The sequence below is a fragment of the Sinohyriopsis cumingii genome, chromosome 8 (assembly GCF_028554795.1).
Source record: "Sinohyriopsis cumingii isolate HCF-2022 chromosome 8, ASM2855479v2, whole genome shotgun sequence".
NCBI classification, from domain to species: Eukaryota; Metazoa; Mollusca; class Bivalvia; order Unionida; family Unionidae; genus Sinohyriopsis; species Sinohyriopsis cumingii.
The window spans coordinates 112485648-112490882 of record NC_142968.1 but is presented as its reverse complement, the minus strand read 5'-3'; the positions used below and the strand labels follow the sequence as shown (position 1 = coordinate 112490882).

The window sequence follows — 5235 nt, the reverse complement described above, 5'->3', positions numbered from 1 at the left end:
AAAATTTCTTCCCCGTACTATGAGAGTCATAGGACAATTGTTCTTACTATGTCATTACAATAGATTTTCAAATGAATATTTTTGTTAAGAATTGTATCTTTGCTGAATAAAATTCCCAAAAGGGTAAAGTGTCTTTAAAGCCAAACATCTAAGAAAACCTCTGTTTAACACGTGGACTAGCGGTTAGATCTACTCATCTGACACAGGTGCATAGTAACTTTGTTACAAGGTCATTATACATGTTGTGTATCTGATCTGTTAGACCTTTTCCCATTACAGGGATAAAAGGCTGTCTTTAGCCATTTGACTCTTGTGGCTAAACCATATTTACATAATGACTTTTAATGTAGCACGTCACACTACATCAAAAATGCATATAATTCCTTGCACTGTACAAATATCTTAATGGTATTTTAGCCTAAAAACTAACGATTAAGCACTCACGCCTTTCTCTACTGGGGTGAAAAGAATTGGCATTTAATTTGAAAGATAACACCTGACGATATTAATCTAACTCCTGCAACATTCCCACATAGCCAGGCGTGTATTTGTATCATAATTTATTATGCGACGAATGAAAATCTTAACGTTGTAAAATGTCTGGGATAAGCAACAAGTGGTAAATGTGAGTTATAATAAAAATAATATGATAGCGAAATAGGTCGGTGGTGTAAGAAGCGGGTGAGTGTGGGTGTAAATAATGATTTAAGAGGGTATTGTTGCGAAATTAGTGAAAGTTGTAAGATGTGGTGAGTGATTTGACAATAGGTCAGAAAGACTTATGGCTGCCAAAAAGTGAAGGATGTATAAGAATTTTTAATAATTCTTGCGGAGTTTCTTCTTCTCTGCAATGCTAGCATCATCAGGACGATTATAACTTTATTCCATATAAATATTTTTGTTATGACTTTGATCATACTGAAATAAAATCCCCATAAGAATATAATTTCTTTCAAGCGAAACAGCGGATCTATAATATCTGTTCACTACGAGGAACTGGTATCTCTAGACATTTGACAGGTGCAACGTAAATTTATAGGTCTTTATGCATGTCGGGTACCTGATATATAAAGCCTTTGCCCACCACTGAGATAAAACGCTATTTCTAGCTACCTAACGCATGTAACTGTTATAAAATTGGACTTAAAACGAATACTTTTCATTAAGACTACAGAAACTTTTCACTTTATTTGGTGACCAATGAAACTCTACTAGTCCCTCATCACTATTTTCTAAACCTGAATAGAAAGATCTACTTGAGATTGAGTCACGTCTTCTCATAATTACATTGTTATATACCTCAGGTATCATACAATTAAGCATTACAAGCCACGCCGCATGGCTAAACCTAACTGATATTTGGATGACAAAAGCCTTTACAGCTACTTTACCTGTAGCTCCCCTCACCAGTTTCATCACCTGCTCATCGATCCGTCACGCTCAGCCAAAATGTCGGCCTGATCCATCATCGATTTATACATACGTATACTCAATTTAAATCTATAATTCCTTTCACAATACACCAGAAGTCTTTACAAAATATATTTAGTCAATTTAATAAATCTTTAATGAATTTCTTTCCATCATCATTTATATCTATATTTAACATGTGTTTATTATGTTATCACCGATTCTTTAAGTAAATTATTACACATGCATATACAATCTTGGATTATTTGCTGGCAACAAAATAATGTTACATACAACATGCATTTATCCAATGAACTTAGATACTACAAAAGTGCTTGTTGTTTTAAACGAATCTTCGTACAAGGCTGATAGCTTACTTTTTTCGTTCATGTCCGTTTGACGCCATCGATATGTTTTATTTGTAGCACTGAAAGTACATCAATCAACCCATGGAAAATAATTTTAAAATTTGCCTGACCCAGCTTTTTCAGCCATATTTACTGTATTATCAATTCATGTTATTCGTTTTTTGATGTTATACTCCTTTAGTCCAGGTTCTTTGCTAGATAATGAAGACATTATAATTTAGTTAACATTTGCATATCATTTCATCAATCTGTACAATGTCAATGTTAAATATATAGTCACCGGCTTCTCAATGTTTAAGAAAAGTTTCATATGTTCCGAATATGTCCCTAGCACCTAAAACCCATTTATCTATAACACTAGCTACCAAAGAACTCTCTCCTTGAACATTTCGTAAAAATCAATTCATCATTTATAAGCATGCGGAATCAATGTTTTGTTTCTCAAATGTCATATTAGGGACACGAATTTACAGAGATGAATTATTTCGAACTGGTTACGAAGCTCTTAAACTTTTGGCACGGGCTTCATTCCAGATCCTTCTTGTCAAATGTCTCAGATAGCTGGAATAACACGGTGCCGAGGGAGTGTCGGGCATTGATGAGTGTATCTCGTGATACGTGCTCAAACACATTAACCTGATCACCCTCCGCACAAGACGGAAAATCATTTTTCAGTAAGTAGTTTCCATGGAAGAATTCTTGTATGCGTTCCTCTTCAAGGCTGATTTTCAAAAATCCCAGGAAATGTCCAAGAGCTTGGCGTGATACCGTTACAGACTTGGTGAACAGCATGCAGTAGAAAGCGATGTTCTTCAGATTGAAAGAGCGAAGAAATGTACTAATGGGCGAAGGAAGTTGCCCAGAGAGACGTTTCTCTTTCATCTTGCTCATAAAGGTTTTGATGATCCGACACGCCGTCATAATATACCGCTTTCCTGTGTCGTTTCTTGCCAGATCCATGTAGTGTTTCTCATATCCCGAGGTACAGATACGCCTTATCATAGACGGATCCTCAAAACGTGAAGCTAATATTTGAGAATCCTCCATCCATTTCACAACTACGTACCTTAGACAGTCGATAAATCCGGAAGAGCAGCGTGCTTTTTCCTTTAATACCATCGTTGCTGGAACAACAGCGATATCGATAACATCAGGCTCGTTTCCCTCAGCCAATAGCCAATCCCACAAAGCGCCGACAATCCCTTTGTCTCTTTGAATATTCTTGATTGTCAGGTTGACTGACGGCGAGTTCATGCTTCTGGTCAGCTGGAATGATATGTTCCGATTCGTTTTCAATTTTCTCTCGGCATCTATCCAAGAGAGACTCAAATACCGACTGATGTAGAATCCTAGTCCTCAGGTAGTAATTGCCTTGGTGCCTAACGATAACATTTTTCCTGAGCCATGTTGCAAAGCGTCTTTCGATCTCGTAATCTGTATTCATGATTTTCATTTCTCCAAGGCCGGGAAAGGCGTCAATAGGTACTGGATCAACATGAAGGCTTTCAATATGGTACTCAAGCAAGACGTCAAACTCATCTGGTGTTCTAACTTTCAGACCGTCTCTTCCACTTCCCTGCTTCCGATAACCATCGAATACAAGACCCTCATATCATGATGCTTGCACCCGCACCCGCATTTCTTGCAGAAGCATGTCTAAAATTTCTTTCACCAACGCAGTCGCATTGTTCCAAATGCTAAGAGGAATATCCAGTTCCCCGACACATTCCAGAGCTTTCAGTTCAAGTCTTCCATCTGCCCTAGAAAAAATTCTTTTACAGGGTACTGACATTCGTCCAAATTAATTCCAATATTCTCAGAAACCAGTTTGGTAACAAATAGACGGCTGCAACTCCCGCTGCTGCTACCCGTATAGCTGTCGCCATGTCCTCTTGTTAGACTGTCCTCCGCCTAAGAATTAGATGATTTTTATTGATAAAAAGAAACCATGAAATGATCATATCCACCTTTTACTACACACTGACAATAATTCACTACCTAATTTTACAAACTGATCAGGGTAGTATTTAGAAGGGAGATGGGGTGGAGTATGTCATGATACCTATATCTCAAGAAGACGTAAATAAAAGTCATACATGGACTCTACATTAATAGCTGGGCAGAAAATGACTTGTAAATTTCAAACTGTTTCATATATATATATATATATATATATATATATATATATATATATATATATATATATATATATATATATATATCACTCTGGTCGAGCATAAATTAATAGGTTTTTGACATAGAATTCCCAAACCTATTTCTATTGCAGTAAGTAGAAATGGCAGAAACTATTGAATAGTACCACACGTATCGATGATAAGAACAATGCCGTTAGCTTACCTTAATTGTCCATATAGGAAAGGTCTTATATTTATCGCTTTCTTTCATGGGAAACAACTGTTACTAACCGGGCTCAACAAAAGCCTATTTAGTTGCTGTATATAACTGTCCTCACAACTTTTATGCCATTTATGGGAAGAAAAAGAAACTGAATATGAGCAACTATGCTGCTTAAGTAAATGAAAATAGCATTGTTGTCACATGTTCTTTCTAAAGAAGTCATATTGACGTATTTCGGACGGTGACCTCTAGTTGGCTGATAATGCATAGCATCATTATATTATATGCAGTTCTAGCATAGTAATGCATATCAATCCTCTATATCATATAAATTATTAAATTATTATTATCATTATTAAGTTTTAAATTAAACTTGACACATTTACTTTTGTCATATTTTGCTGTCCTATTTAATAGAGCATCGTTTAATATACACGTTTAGATGTATTATGGAAAAAAATAGTTATTTACTGACTATATAGAATGCTTGGCCCTTGTTGCTATGACGCTGAATGCACAATCACATTCAAAGAAAGATGTTTAAATTTCAGTCAAAAGCTTTATTGTTACCGAACTCTTAAGCATAAGGCCCATCGTGTTTATAGCCAAATGCATATGGTATCCAGGTATGATACTGGAAGAAGTCAAGCAAATTTAGTTTTTCTTTAAACCTTTGGATATATTTTCAATACAAGATAGCGAAATTAATTTCTACGTGGAACATACTTTTCCATTACATTTTATTAAATTCAGCATGTTAAGCAAGCTATCACAAGTCTTATAAATTCAGCAAACCTTATACGTAACTAACCCGGATATCTTAATATCTTTTTCATCAATTAATTCAAACTTCATCTTTCTTGTAACCAGTGTTTATGTTATCAAACTGTACACTCCATGTAGAAGTCTACGTTTCTCAAAGGACAAATCCAACTTCTTATTTGCAGTCACATTACTTTGTTTAATGATGAGGACATGCTATGTATGTATCATTCTATTTATGGGAGGGACCAAAGTGAGTATGCGAGAATGACTCCCACTAGCTTCCCGTGGGTCGGTTGTTCTTCCCGGGGTCTGGCTCTTCCTAGGACAATGTAAA

General features: G+C 35.9%; 1 pseudogene; it reads right to left on the bottom strand.

The window, feature by feature from the left end:
• Positions 1-2303: 2303 nt before the first annotated feature.
• LOC149794389 (uncharacterized) lies at positions 2304-3570 on the bottom strand (annotated as a pseudogene).
• Between the last annotated feature and the right edge of the window lie 1665 nt (positions 3571-5235).